We start from the raw sequence: 16,071 nt of genomic DNA, 5'->3' as shown, positions 1-16,071 counted from the left end.
TTTTGCCTTACTACTCCCTTTTGCCTACCTGGGCACCCTCTTCCTTATCTGCAAGTATATCATCTTGAGTTTCCCATTTCATTCTCTAGTCCTTGTATTCCTTTTTTTGTATAATTATTATTATTGTTGTTATTATTATTATTATTATTACATACTAGTAAATTTGTCCTTATACTTGTCCGTATATTGCTTAGAATAATCATATCTCTACAGGTTGGTTCCTACAGTAGGTAGTTCAGAAAAATTATAGTAGTTAGAGTTAAAGCATTTGGTAAAGTGACAAATGTCATGGTACTTCAGATAGCAAGTCATCTTTGGTTTGTTATGTGATTATTGTTGTTTACTTAATCAGTAAAATCAACTTAAATTAATTATATGTGAGTATGTAATGTGACTATGTGTTGATCTGTTGTGGAAGCTGTAGATAAAAAATGGAAGCAGAGCTAATTTTGGAGGAAGAGATTAGAGAATTTGTTCAACCATATGGTTATGGGTTCACCTTAACAAGATGATGACACGAAGAGTGTTCTGCAGTCCTGGTCAAAAAATGGTGGGCTGTCATTTGAAGTTATTTTGTATGCATTATATCAGCTTTTTAGCTAAATTGTTGTTTTATGTGAAATTATTAGAGAAAGATGGTGGTGATAAGAAAGTTTTGAGTCTCTGAGTCAACAGCATGATGCCATATTGACATTGTGACAGATGAGTAAGAAAATCCACAGTAAGCCAGAAGAAACTTCTGGACAGATGGTGTATAAAACAGTTGGTGGTGTTGATGAAAGCTTAGGATGATTGCAATGCCAGAAGTAGAATAGTTTGATGGTCTTAAGTTTATGAAGGATAAAATGACAACTTGGACTGGCTTTTTCCAATGGAGCATGAGAAAACTTTTAATTTCCAATTAGCGGTCTCTAAAAGTGCTGCAGGAAAAGTCGCTGGTAATATTGGTATAGTTTGTCTGTTGGTACCAGAAGGAACAGGTGATGTTCTGAAGTCCTATCTCGCCGGACCTCTGCTCCAACTCGGCCATTCTCTAGCTCAAAAATTTCTGGTTGGCTCGTGGCTAGGAGGTATCCCATGATGCATTGCTAACTTAACCCAGATCTCGTTTGCCACTCATTAAGCTCAGACATGCTTCTTCTTGGCCGTGGCTAAGTGAAAACTTTCAGTACTTTTTTTGCTAGTTATTTGTTTGACTAAAAATAATTATAGTCTATAGTTTCGTGTGTTAGCACATTCCGTGTCTGTTTTAGACAGTTTGCTGCATTGTTTTCTGTGTGTACTGTTTCTGCTTTGATTGGTCGTTCTTCCGTTGGTCTTGTATCCCTGCATCACTTCGCTTGTGCTGATTGTTATTGTTTCTATTTCCTTTTCACCTTGCGCTAGGCCCATTTAAGTTAGAGGACCTAGTCCTCAGTTCTGTTTGTCTCTCTCCATGGGCTAGGCCCGCTTAAGTTAGAGGACCTAGTCCTCTGGTTGTCTCTTTCTTCTCCTCTTAGGGCTAGGCCCGTTTAAATCAGAGGACCTAGTCCTCTGTCTGCCTGTTTGTCTTTACTGTTGCCTGTCTATCTGTTGGGAGGTAGTTCTTGTGCATTGTTATCTTGTTTATTGCACTATGTCTAAGGATACTAAGGATCACAAGCCTTCGGGCTTTAAAAAACGTAAAAAAATGTGCCCAGAAAATGTCCTTAACGGATGGGCACAATCTGTGTGTGCACTGTTTGAGGACTATTCACCTCCAAGAGTTTTGCTTGTTTTGTCATGCCTTTAGTCCTCGTGTTCTTCAGGAGAGGAAGAACAAACTTGTCTTGAAAGGACTTTTGAAGCATTCTTTTGAGGAGGAGTTGACTTCTTAATCCTCCAGCTCTAAATCTCCTTCCTCCAAAAAGGATAAAGCCAAACCTACAAAAAGGCAGTCTCCCACTCAGTCTCTGTCATTGGAGCCGCCAGACAAAATTGCCAAAATGACTACATCCTCGCCGGCTCCACTGGTCTTGATGCAGACAGAGGTTTCTATTGTGGATCCATCAGTTTCGGCTGTAGGAGTTTCGGAGCCGATAACTGAGTCTGTGTCTCGGAGCCAGTCAGCTGAACTCCCCGACTCTTAGGTCGCCTGTCTTTCAGCGATCAAGGTCCCCCACTCTATCTTCCAGGTCTTCTAGGAGCCGTTCTGATGAGGACGTCGAGAGAGTGGTGCGCAGACTGCTTCAGACTTTGGCTCTGTCAGATTTACTTTCGACTCCGTCCCAGTCGGCTACGGAGCCTAATGTGTCCTTACACCATGTCGATGTTCCTTCTCTGAGCCACTCTGTGCCTTTGGAGCCAGAGATGTCGGTTCCTTGGGTTGTGGAAAGGTCGGTTCCAGCTACTTCAGTAGGTCTGTCAGTTCCGATATCAGCTCCGACCCTTTCAGTGCCATTCGTGGGGTCTAGGGTCTTCAGTTCTCTGGTCGGGCCCGAGGGGGACGCTTGGAATAGAACTTCTTCGGTTCCGAGCCTACCTCTCGGTGCTTCGGCTCGGGGTGAGCTTGGACCACACATCTCCTCAGTGCTAAGGACTGCCTCTGCATCTTCGGAGCGGGGGGCATCCTCGGAGCCAGGAGGATCAGCCTTTGAGGTGATGAGGAGTGTGCTGTCCAGGTCTTCGGTTTCAACCACAGGTACCGACACTCTTTCCCCCCCCCCCCCACTAAAGGGCCGACTTCAGTCTCAGCTCCCTCTCTCTCTCCCAACACAACAGAGACTCGCAGCCTCAGGAATCCTCCATGAGTGGTCCCCAGTCTTCAGAGGTCTCCCCAGAATACCCTTCTGAGGAGCCACCTAGGAAGAAAACTTTTAAGAGGAAACATGTTGACTCCCCTGGTGAGTCCATTACATCAGACACTGACCTTGAGGAGTCAGAAGGGTCCCCCAAGTCATCCTGTGATATCTCATTTGCAGATATCCTTGAGAGCCTGAAACAGAGAGGCAGCTGGCCCAACACATCCCCTTCTGATGAGTCAGTGTACCTGAAAGCTTTCAGGTCTCAACCCTCCGCTTCTTGAGTGTCTCCACCTTTTGACGAGTTACTGTATTTAGTGAGTCAAAAGGTGTGGGAATCTCCTGATTCTGTGGAACCGGTTCCTAGAAGACAAAATAAATTTCTGGCAGCACCCTAGGAAAAAGACTTTCTTGCTAAGGGCATTCCAGTAGATGCCATGGTGGTGGCAGCAGCCACCAAAAAGGAACTTGCTGAAACTTCCTCCACTGTCCATCCACCGAACAAGGAGTCTCAAACGATGGATAGGTATGGGAAGCATCTTTTCTTCGGCGGCTTTTACACTTAGTCCACTGAACTACCTGTCTCACTTCACAAGGCTCCAGAGAGATCTCCTAAAAGAACTGGGAGAGACTCTGCAAGATAACTTATCTGAAGCGGTATCTGAGAAGTTTAATGCACTGATGTCTACCTTAAATTCTATCTTAAACTCCTCCATGAGGCTGATATCTTATGCAGCTGATGGAGCGAGTAGGGCAGCAGGTTCAGGAGTTTCTCTTAGAAGACACTCCTGGATGCGCTTGTGTAACTTTGCAGAGGCCTTTAAGTCTACATTTACCAATGCTCCCTTTGATGGATCCTCAGTATTTGGAACCAAGGTAAAGGACACACTCACCAGGTGTGAACAGGAAGGAAAAACCCTGTCTGCCATGGCTGTCCGTTTTTCCGTTCCTTCTAGACCCTATCCCAAAGGGCAGAAGGCGGTAAAATGTGGTTCAAGAAGTCGCAGAGGTTTTTTCAGGACGCACAAGGTGATTCCTTCTCCAGAGGCAGAGGAGGAGGAAATAATGGTAGACGCCGCCCTAGAGGCAGGGGAGGCCCGCAGAACCAGGAAGACCGCGATTCCTTTCGTGGTCATCCCTTATCAGCACTCCTGAAAGAGGCCTGACTGAGCGTCTCTGGAGCCAGTCGGGGGTCATATATCTTTATACCCAGAAGCCTGGCGCGATATCACTCAAGACAAGTGGATATTAAAGATAATTACCAGAGGTTACCATATTCCCTTCTTTTGTCCACCTCCTTGGATCAGACGAATCCCAGATGTTCCACCCAATCACAGGGATTCAGCAACTCTAGAAATCCAAAAGTTGCTGGTAAAGAGAGTCATCCAACCCGTCCCCACAGACCAAGTAGGATTAGAGACTTACTCCAGATTCTTTTTGGTGCCAAAAAAACAGGGGACTTGAGACCCATCTTGGATCTCAGCACATTGAACGAATCTGTATAGAAGTCCAAGTTCCGAATGGTCACCTTACAGTCGATACTCCCGTTGTTAGGGAAAGATGTTTGGATATGCTCCATAGACCTCCAAGATGCATACTACCAGTCATTATCAGTTTCGCGCCCTGCCCTTTGGTCTCACCACAACCTCCAGGGTGTCCACAAAATGCATGGCCGTGGTAAACCCTCACTTGAGACATCTGGGATTCCAAGTGTTTCCATACCTGGACGACTGGTTCCTGACTGCCACCACCAGGCATCTGCTGTTACAGGCCAGGGACGCTACCATTTCAACTTGCTTGCAGTTAGGGATTACAGTAAATTGGCAAAAATCTGCATTATCACGCTCTCAGCATGTGAATTTTATTGGTGCCGAAATAAACACCGTCTCAATGAGGGCTTACCTTCCCATAGAAATAATTCAGAACCTCAGGGAACAAGTTTTGAGCTTACTTCCTCTAAGGAAAGTGAAAGCAAAGATGGTGCCCAAGTTGTTAGAGACGATGGCCTCTAAAATAACATTAGTCCCATTAGCCAGACTGTACATGAGGGTTCTGCAATGGTTACTCTTTGCCCAATGGTCACTGCAGTATCTACTTCTTTCTCACCCCATCCTCATAACAGATTTATGCAAACAGGATCTTCGCTGGTGGACCCAGAACAACAATCTAAACACAGGCAGACCATTTGTTCCTCCTCCCCTGTTGCTGACATCCTCTCACAAACCTTCTACCAGAAAGACTTATACCAGTAAATGGGAAAGGTTCTCCTTTTGGGCCCGTGAGAGAAACCTTGATCCTTACACAGCTCCCATTTGTGCCATTTTAGAGTTCCTTTTTCAGTTGTTCCATCAAGGTTCAGCAGCTGCCACTACTAAAGTTCAACTGGCAGTTATTTCTACCTTTCATTTGGCTAATGACCCTAACCTTATGGCTCATAGACTGTGCAGAGCTTTCCTTAAAGGGGTCACTTTAAGAACCCCAGTCATGGATCCAGTGGCACCATGGGATTTGAATTTTGTACTCCATAGACTTACGTCAAGCCCCTTCGAACCTTCAGCAACTTGTGACCTTAAGTTCTTATCAAGGGAAACTATATTTGTAGTGGCTATCACATTTGCAAGTAGGGTGTCTGAACTGCAGTTCTTTCCATTAAGCCCCCTTATTTGGTGTTTCACAGATATAGGGTCTCCTTACGGACAAACCCTTCCTTTGTTCCTAAGGTTTCTTCTCAGGCCAATCTTAATCAGTCCATTGAATTACCTGTTCTCTTCCCTAATTTTTCTAACAAGGCAGAGTACAAATTTCACCAACTGGACATGCATAGACAATTGCATTTTTATCTTGACAGAACTAAGAATTTCAGAAAGTCGGTTCAATTGTTTGTTTCCTTTTCAGATGCAAGGAAGGGCCTTCCAGTTTCTAAAGTCACATTGTCTCACTGGATTTCCAGCTGCATTTCCTTTGTCTATACAGCCAGTGGCAAAGATCTTCCCTTCAAGGTGAAAGCTCATTCTACCAGGTCTGTGTCTACCTCGGTAGCTTTTCAGGCAAAAATTCCAATAGAGCCAGCCAGACGTTTTTGAGCTAGAGAATGGCCGAGTCGGAGCCGAGGTTCAGCTCCGATCCCAAGTTTAAGAATGAAGGGCAAGATGGATGACAAACATCGGAACGTTATGGTAAGTACATAACTTCTTTTTTCAGTAAATTTGGAATCCTGGTAAAAAATATTTTGGAGAAGGAAGAACTGGATCTGTTGATCAGGATTTCTCAGATCAACATTTTATGCAACCGTAATTTTCAGAGGCTTATAGTAAAAAATTAAGTTTTAATTGACATTTCCTGCTGCTTTAAATGTGTTTTTTCTTCCATATGGGCAAAATATTTAACTCCAAAAGACTCTGGTAAGTATTTGCAATTTACAGATGGGAGTGGATTGTGAGCTACAAGTGCCTGATGCTTAGACTTTTCAATAAGACTCAGTTAATGAATGGTAATAATGTAAAAGAAGAGGATCATAGTTCTGAATCGTTGCAAAATTATGATAAAATAAACAACCATCTATTACATTTTTGCCTTTGGTATCTACAGTGGAAAGATGGATTGATTTGGAACAAATAAAATTTGTTGCTTGGTTTGAATGTTACTGAGATTTTTCAATTTGGTCTGCTAGACATTTGATACATTTTTCAAAGTGCTGAAAATACTTATGTATGCTTTATATAGCCAGTATTATATTTCATAGATCCTATAAATCATCTGATGCCCTAATCTGTTCATAAATTTATGATTGCTGTTTCAGATCTGGACTTTGGAGACATTTGAATATTTTTGGAAAAATTCTGATTGTGACAGTTTAAGCTCTTTGATCCTTTGTGTAGTCATGGTTGTATGTTATATTGTGCTGTAATTATTAGATGCTTTATCTTACTTTGGTTTCCTCAGTAGTGCAGTGTCAGATGTTGAGTCTAGACAATGCTGTATTTAGTAGATTTTAAATTTCCTGATGTTCTCTATAGTCACAAGGGTCTACTTCTGTAGACTGACCGCTCACTTACCCGACACCCAGTTGTAAGAGATGACAAGACCGACATCTGGAAGACCGTTTCAAGTGAGGTAAGTAACCGCTTGGCCATCCTGATAAAATGAACTCAAGTAAGAAAAACTAAACCCACTGATGTGGGGGGCTTTGCCCCCCCACACCCCCATAACTAAATATACCAACTCCAAGAACGCACTACCAAAAAGCAAAGTTCAACAGGATGGTCAAGTGATTACTTACCTTGCGTGAAACGTCGGTCTTCCGAATGTCAGTCTTCTGAAGGTGTCGGTCTTGTCGTCTTTGGCAATTGGGTGTCAGGTAAGTGAGCTGTTGGTCTACTGAAGTAGACCCAGTCACAATTATATTTATTAATGTGCTGTCAGATGATAGTCTTAGAATGTTTGGAAGCCATATGTATCTGGTTGTATTTACTAATGAGATGCTCACTGCTGATTTTGAAGAGGAAACATATGGTGTACTCTTTGCTGTAACTTTCTGCTAGTTGTACCAGTGTTAAAGGATAATCATGAAGTGGAATTAGCTACATAAGTCACATTCAGTAATGTACGTATATTGTTTTAAGCTACCATGTGTCATGCCACCACTTGGATCCACAAAAGTGGTTCGTTAGCCATAAAACTACAAATTCTGTCCTCTCCACAACTATAAGTACCCTTTGGTTTAGCAGTAGGAGCTCTTTTTAAAGAATAATGGCTCCTTATTTCAGGCATGCTCTGCCAACTATTACCCGTTGTATGAAAAAACAAAGGAAAATTCTATTCATTCGCGATAATGCAGGATTATATGTATTCATTTCCAGTTATGCTTTTCAACACCCATTCATGGATATACCCTCATATTATTCAATTTATTATTGTTAACACCCCCATTCCTTTGCAGCACAACAGGACTGTATTTTTCATATCTCACCCACTTTATATCTTTAACTTTTGTTTCAGCATCATGCTATGGATATCCCCTGTAACTAAACATTTTCTTTATTTATGCAATTGTCTACAAAAAAATCTTTCTCACTGCTGGTAAGTCTAGAAATATGAATAGCATGTCTTTTAATAATGTTACATTTCATATTTTTTGGTGACCACTAAAATAATGTAGTAAATTTTTGCTGTAATACTTCTTTCTATATCCAGTTCCAAATCTATTGGCAATATTGTATTCGTATATTTCAAATTTAAAAAACAATATGGGTATCAGATCGGTAGTTTGAAAACTTTAAATGTGTAGTATTAGTATATTGGGAATCGAGTAAATTCCAATATATAGCAATTGTTGTCCTGCAAAAGAACAAACAGTAAGTATGATTTTATATTACTACTATATATGCATATCTCTTCTCTCATTTAGCCAAGATTAAATTAACAAAAGTGGAACCCATTACAACTGCTTATGACTACACCAGACTTTTGTTGAAAACTGTGATGGAAAAATGAAAAAAAAAAATTCCAGAATCAAATAAATTTTTTTGTCAAACTGACATGTTTCCAGAAAGCCAGTTGTTCCTTATACTCCACCACCTGTAAAATCCTAACTTCTTCGGGTATAACTATACCATGATTTTACTTCATCATCATGCTGCAAGCATCAGGGATCTGCGGTGGTGGTGCTGCGGTGGTGGTGCTGCGGTAGTGTTGTCGCCTCACAGTAAGACGTTGTCCTGTTCGATTTTCAGCTAGAGCGTCTTCTGTGTGGAGACATGCGTGAATGGGCATACCTTCGTTGAAGGTTGTGCATCAGGGCTGGCAACTCGGCATGTAAAAATCTGTCAATCATTAGCGGACCGGAGTTCCGCTGTGGCGACCCCTAACCGGGAAAAGCCGAAAGACAGAACAACAACAACAACATTCTGCAAGCATCAGATTTTCTTCAAAATCAACACCACGTATTTAGAAAGTCCGTAGTATCTGTAATATAGCAAGGAATATGCTGCAACAGAAGGTGTGACATCTTTTCAGTTACAAATGCCAAAGGCTATGTCTTTGATCCATTAGCAGAACTAGGATGAAATGATAGATTCAGGGGACTGGAATGTATTTTTGGAATCACAAACATTTTTGGCAGTATTGGTTACCTTGAAAAATACCTTGAACAATTGATGCGCCACCTCAGTAGTATTATTAGTAAGTAATACATTTCATGCGCTGTATATTATCCTGTATAATAATATATGTTATCCTGTTCCATTTTGTCAGTGTTGCATTTTTTTCATGAATATAACTGCATTTAGTTATCTATTAGTTATATTCTTAGCTAACACCTACAAGGGCCCTGGCCAAGCTTTCCAAATGAATCCATCAAATTTTTATTGATGCCCTCCCTAGAGGTTATTTTTAGGAATATATTTTAATAGTATTTTGTAAGCTCATGTAAGCATGGTTGGTCAAGCACTTATAGGCTGCTTCTGTCCATTAGAGACAGTGCCGGGGTTGAATTTCCGATTTCCCATCCACTGGTTCAGTTTATTCTTGTATATATTTAAAGAAGAGCTATGCTTCATCTGGATGGAAAGCCTGTTCCAGAGAAGGAGTATTCTCTGAGACACATACCTGTATATCCAGCAAGTCCTATTTGTGTCAAAGGCAAGGTTTAAGTCTCTGAACTGGGTAATTCTGATGCTATTTGTTTTGCGGATATGCAAAAGGTCCATCAGAATGGGGTCCAAATGTGCCTTGTATGCCAGGCATTGATGTCCCCTCAACAGTCTGTAGCAGGTAGAATATAGGGATAGGGAGCTTTGAGGTGATCCTCATAAGACATGTTTATGCCCTGTATTCTTTTTAGGAGGAACCTCTGGACATTCTAGTTGATGCATGTGCCAGGTCAGGTACATACTGAAAGGGGCATTATCCTCAATGATGGATCTGATGAGGGTCAAATTCAGCAGAGTAATGACTTCCTTGGACCCGGATACCATATCCTTGTTTATAAGTTGAGCAACATAGAATGATTTCCTTACTACCTTAGAAACATGTTGGTCTAAAGCCAGTTTACTGTCTGCATAGGTCCCCATATCCCTGATTACTGTGTGTACTCTAAGACATGTGTTGTCAATGAGGTAGTTTCCTTGGGTAGCCGAATTTCCAAAGGATACTATTATGCATTTCTCGACATTGAGTTTTAAACCATGATTTTGGCACCAGCTATTTTTCTGTGTTAGCCCTTCTTGGAGGATACTAGTGTCTTGGGGGGGATCCAAAAATTGCTCCTAGTTTGCAGTCATCAGCAGACCTGATCAGTCAGAGGGTCTTAATGCTAGCCTTGATTTGATTTATTTAGTTATTGATTTATTGTCTGACTGATTTGAGTGACTTACTGATAGATTGATTCAGATTCATGTTATTTCACTGAAGCCACTTTCATAAAATAAATAAGAATGAATGTCACTATAACTGAAAAAAAAAACTTTTTGTAGGGGGATCCAACTGTACTTCCACATGGGAGTAAAGCCCCCCCACACACACACACACACACACACACACACACACACCTATTAAACATGCTCACTCTGTGCTTGCTAAACCTTGGGGAAAGGATAAACACCTTACAAATATTTGCAGCCTCTGATTCAACATAAACTAATTATATGGTAAATTAAGAAGTAAAACATGCATATATAAGCACATATTCCACAAAAATGTAATAAAAATGTTAGGATTAACCAGACAATTAATAAGAGGTGCAGGATTTTTTTTGTGGATTTTTTTGGTGACATTGGTTTTGGTGAAATTTGCTTCAGTGAAATGACATGATTGCCTGCATTCTGTGATACTTTATATACTGAAACATAGTTCAGATTACAGAAAATATGCTTACCCACTACAATCTGTTTCCTCCCCTCAACTCCATCATCAGAAAGAGGACCAGATAACACAATCAGGAAGTAGTTGGACAGCTGATCAGCAGATTTAAATAGAAACACAAGTTTATTTAATAAATATGGTTCCACTGAAGTAAGTAAAGTAAAACTGCATATTGTAGGTAATAAAACAAACTTTACCTGAGGAGAACATAATTACTCCAAACAGCAAACAGTAAAATGTATTTCCACATGATATTTAAAGCTTGTTATAGGTTTACTGGATCACTGACTTCAGATGCAAGGAAGGATCAGAAAATATATCCATTTCCATAACAAGAGTATGTGCTTCCCTTGATGGTTTTGAATTTGTCTTATCACTCCTCATACAAACCAAACTAAAAGTTATTTGGTTCATTTTCCACCCTGAAGTCAACCAGCACCACTATACAAACTGTTCTAGTTCATTGTGTCTTAAAGGGCAAATTGTCTCACTTATGCTTTTTTGTGAAGTTTTGTATTATGTTCATTGCCATAGACTCATAATTACCATGTTGTTGTGCTGATTAAGGTCCTCAAGTCACTGAGTCATCTTCCTCACAAGACACTCATCTTAACGTGTCTTTTTCAAAATATCCCCAGATGCATTTACCTTGTGACACCTCAGTCTCTGGGGCCATGCCCTTACCATATCAGTACTGCAGAACTGATCTCTGTAGGCATCTGGTCAACACAGTGACTTGTGGTTGCTACAGAGACTGTGAATGAACTGTAACTGGTGGCTAGCTGGAAGAATGATTGACTCAACTTTTGCTGAGGCATTATCAGCATCCCCTTTTTTCTTCTTCTGACTGATCTGTTCTTCTTTCTTTTTCTTCTTTCTAATTGACTGTTTACTTTTCATGTATACAATTATTGTGTTGAGACATTTGCTAATTTCAAAGTGCCTAAGTATGTTTGTGACATCGATGTTAGCATTTCAATGCATATTTGACAAAGGTTCATTTCTCTGACATTAATGTATGTTATCTTCTGTGTAGATGATTTTATCTTATGTAAACATGGATTTGAACACATGCATTATCTTGTAGTTTAGCTCTGTTTTTGTAGCACTAGCTTCTTGTGCTTTAAATTAAAAAATTACTGCTGTTTTTCTACTTTCTTTTGTTCTTTCTTTCTTCTTTATAGCATTAACAGTTTTATTGTAATTCTTACTATAGCCCATAAATCCTGTCTGTCTCTACCTTTGATTTATGTATTTATGAACTTTCAACCTATGCTAAAATAAGCCAAACAGAGGAGCTGAAGCTGACCAAAACAAACGATATCTAAAAACACAAGTCTGCTCATACAGATGGCTGTAACACTTTAGTCTCAAAGTATAAATCATTAAAAACAATAAAACAAAAGAGATGAGCGCGTTCACATCACCACAGGATGCTTCATCAGATCTAGAGAGTAACTCACAGTGCAGGTATTTAAATAGATCCAATTTAGCACCTCAGATCACGTGACCGCATGGACTGGTTTTAAAGGGACATATTCATTCAGTCCTTTGCCTGTAACAGAATAATCCACTTGGTTTCCAGATTCTCAGTACTGGTTCTCACATCCCCTCCCCTAATACATGTTGTAAAAACCTCAAGTACAAAAAAGTTAAAAGTATCCATAGATCCTTCTCTTTTTACATGTTTTCCAACTGCATTCCTATCATCACATTTATTCATACTATAAATATGCTCCCTAATCCTGTCCCTGAAGTATTGATTTGTCTTCCGAACATAACAACAGTTACACACAATGCAGTGAGCATAATAAATAACATTCTGTGTGTTACAATCAGCATAAAATTCACAGTTATGTCTACAACCCATAACAGGATGCAAGAAATAATCATTCATTGATGTAGCTGCAAATATTACAGCTACCACACCTGAAAGTCCCTTTAAGAGTCAGTCCAGACTCAGTGTCTTTTAAAAGGGGTTTTATAGCAGACCATTCTCTTGATTATACAGTAATATAAAAATGTATTTGAATGTGTGTATTGTCATATTGTTTTACCTCCTTTTTTCCATACTTTGCCTCTCAGGTGCCACAGACTTCTAACTTCTTCTAGCTACCTCCTCAGTACTTCCACCCTCCCTGGTTCCTTTGCATATTTTGGGATGCCTGGTGAAACCCTCACTGGGAGACTAGGAGAAGATTGTAGTCTCAGGCAGGGGTATATGAATTACCATGCATCAGGAGTGGAAAGGGGGTCAAGAAAGGAGTCCTCACACTGTGGCTCACTGAGTTGTTTTTATGTTACATGCATGCAGGTATTTCAGGCTTGGGCAATAATGCCCTTCTTGCCTGCCAGTGTACAAAAACGGTCACCCCCATTATAATTGTCCAAGTTGTTCTTAAAACTATCTTTATCTTTTCTTGATTATGCAGTCTAGAAATTCTTTTCTGATGAATACAAAATGTAATGAATCTTCTCGGTCTGAATGAGCTCTTTCACATAGCTTCTGTCTAGCAGAGTCTGTTCTCTGAAAAAGTTAGGTGGTATTAACATTCAGCAGTGATATATATCAGTGACGTTTTGGAAGTATGTATTTACATGTATCACCTGAACACAGCTCTGAAAAAAAAGTTGACCTGTTTTTGCCCTCAGTTGAGTAATGTAAGTCACTGAGTGGGGGTTCTCATGCTGGATGGCTCTTCACCTTGGGAAAGCATGGCTAGGATCAAAAAAGCCCTCAGAGGATGTTAGTTTAGTAATTTACCTATGAATCTATGAACCTAGTGAAATTTGTAGGGACAGGATGGATCTTTTTAACAGGTTTCTGGTGCAGATATATTGAACACTACAGGAACTAAATTCTGTGCCATTGAAAAGAAAATGTTCATGCTCCTTCTAACTAATCTTAAAAAAAAAATTAAGAATCACACTTATTGCAATGCCCTTTGAGCCCCTTACAAATAAAATTGTCTACATAGGAGACAGGCAGCCCACTTACCTTGTCTGTCTTCCTTTTAATGGTAGCAGGCTGCAGGATCCAGTTATGTTACTTTTCCTCAGTACTAAGCATGGTGTATTGTGCCAGCAAACTACTTTTTTTCTGTAGTGTCTACGCACAGTGTTCCCCATGGAAAGGAAGAAGGTAGATCAGGTAGATACATCCTTGTCAACTTGGCTGGCAAGTGTGACTGTTACAGGAAAAATGGTTGATCTCCTTTCCTTTAGAAACTCCATTCAGAGCGCAGTTTAATATGATCATTCTTATAAAATGTGGATGGAAGGAGAAATGGCGTAGGAGTTATTCTGAAGGAACAGTATGCTAATAGTGTTTTGAAGGTGAAAAGAGTGTCGGATAGAGTAATGTTTATGAAGCTGGAAATTGATGGTGTAATGATGAATGTTGTTAGTGCATATGCTCCACAAGTTGGGTGTGCAATGGATGAGAAAGAAAAATTTTGGAGTGAATTGGATGAAGTGGTGATGACTGTACCCAAGGGTGAGAGAGTGGTGATTGGAGCAGATTTCAATGGGCATGTTGGTGAAGGGAAAAGAGGGGATGAGGAAGTGATGGGTAGGTATGGTGTTAAACAAAGGAATGTAGAAGGTCAGATGGTAGTGGATTTTGTGAAAAGGATGGACATGGCTGTGGTGAATACGTATTTTAACAAGAGGGAGGAGCATAGGGTGACATACAAGAGTGGAGGAAGATGCACACAGGTGGATTATATCTTATGTAGGAGGGCCAGTTTGAAGGAAATTGGAGACTGTAAAGTGGTGACCGGAGAAAGTGTAGTTAGGCAGCATAGGATGGTGGTTTGTAGGATGACGTTGGTGATTAAGAGGAGGAGGAGGAGTGCGAGGGCAGCACCAAGGATCAAATGGTGGAAATTGAAAAGGGTAATTGTGAGGTGGAGTTCAGGGATGAGTTAAGACAGGCACTGGGTGGCAGTGAAGAGTTACCAAATATCTGGGTAACTACAGCAGAGCTAGTAAGGGAGACGGCTAGAAAGGTGCTTGGTATCACATCTGGACAGAGGAAGGACGACAAGGAGACATGGTGGTGGAATGAGGAAGTACAGAAGAGTATACAGAGAAAGAGGCTGGCAAAGAAGACGTGGGATTGTCAGAGAGGTGAAGAAAGTAGACAGGAGTATAAGGAGATGAGGTGCATTGCAAAGAGAGAGGTGGCTAAGGATAAGGCATATGAAGAGTTGTATGAGAGGTTGAACACTAAGGAGGGAGAAAAGGACCTGTACCAATTGGCTAGACAGAGGGACTGAGCTAGGAAAGATCTGCAGCAGGTAAAGGTGATAAAGGATAATGAGGGAAACATACTCACAAGCGAGGAGAGTGTGTTGAGGAGATGGAAAGAGTACTTTGAGGGGTTGATGAATGAAGAGAATGAGAGGGAGAGAAGGTTGGATGATGTAGGGATAGTGAATCATGAAGTACAATGGATTAGTAAGGAGGAAGTAAGGATAGCTATGAAGAGAATGAAGAATGGAAAGGCTGTTGGCCCAGATGACATACCTGTGGAAGCATGGTGGTGTTTAGGTGAAATGGCAGTGGAGTTTTTAACCAGATTGTTTAATGAAATCTTGGAAAGTGAGAGGATGCCTGAGGAATGGAGAAAAAGTGTTTTGGTACCGATTTTTAAGAATAAGGGTGATGTGCAGAGCTGTAGTAACTACAGAGGGATTAAATTGATCAGTCACAACATGAAGCTGTGGGAAAGAGTAGTGGAAGCAAGGTTAAGAAGGGACGTGATGATTAGTGATCAGCAGTATGGTTTCATGCCAGGAAACAGCACTACAGATGTGATGTTTGCTCTGAGAGTGTTGATGGAAAAGTACAGAGAATGTCAGAAGGAGTTGCATTGTATTTTTGTAGACTTAGAGAAAGCATATGACAGGGTGCCTAGAGAGGAGTTGTGGTATTGTATGAGGAAGTCAGGAGTGTCAGAGAAGTATGTAAGAGTGGTACATGATATGTACGAGGGTAGTGTGACAGCGGTGAGGTCTGTGGTGGGAGTGATGGATGCATTTAAGATGGAGGTGGTGTTACATCAAGGATCAGCTCTGAGCCCTTTCTTATTTGCAGTGGTGATGGACAGGTTGACAGACGAGATCAGACAGGAGTCCCCGTGGACTATGATGTTTGCAGATGACATTGTGATCTGTAGTGAGAGTAGGGAACAGGTGGAGGAGACCCTGGGGAGATCGAGATAGGCTCTAGAGAGAAGAGGAATGAAGGTCAGCAGGAATAAGACAGAATATATGTGTGTGAATGAGAGGGAGGATAGAGGAATGGTGAGGATGCAAGGAGTAGAGGTGGCAAAGGTGGATGAGTTTAAATACTTGGGGTCAATAGTTCAGAGTAATGGCGAGTGTGGAAGAAAGGTGAAGAAGAGAGGACAGGCGGGATGGAGTGGGTGGAGAAGAGTGTCAGGAGT

The 16,071-nt window shown here is 40.9% G+C and overlaps 1 protein-coding gene across 1 annotated transcript in view; it reads left to right on the top strand.

The window, feature by feature from the left end:
- Window positions 1-16,071, top strand: part of ALG14 (ALG14 UDP-N-acetylglucosaminyltransferase subunit) — a 1,195,903-nt gene that overhangs the window by 1,087,766 nt on the left and 92,066 nt on the right. The window lies entirely within an intron of this gene.

The sequence above is a fragment of the Protopterus annectens genome, chromosome 10.part0, assembly GCF_019279795.1.
Source record: "Protopterus annectens isolate FY-2018-M chromosome 10.part0, PAN1.0, whole genome shotgun sequence".
NCBI classification, from domain to species: domain Eukaryota; kingdom Metazoa; phylum Chordata; order Ceratodontiformes; family Protopteridae; genus Protopterus; species Protopterus annectens.
This window is presented reverse-complemented; position numbering and strand designations above follow the sequence as displayed.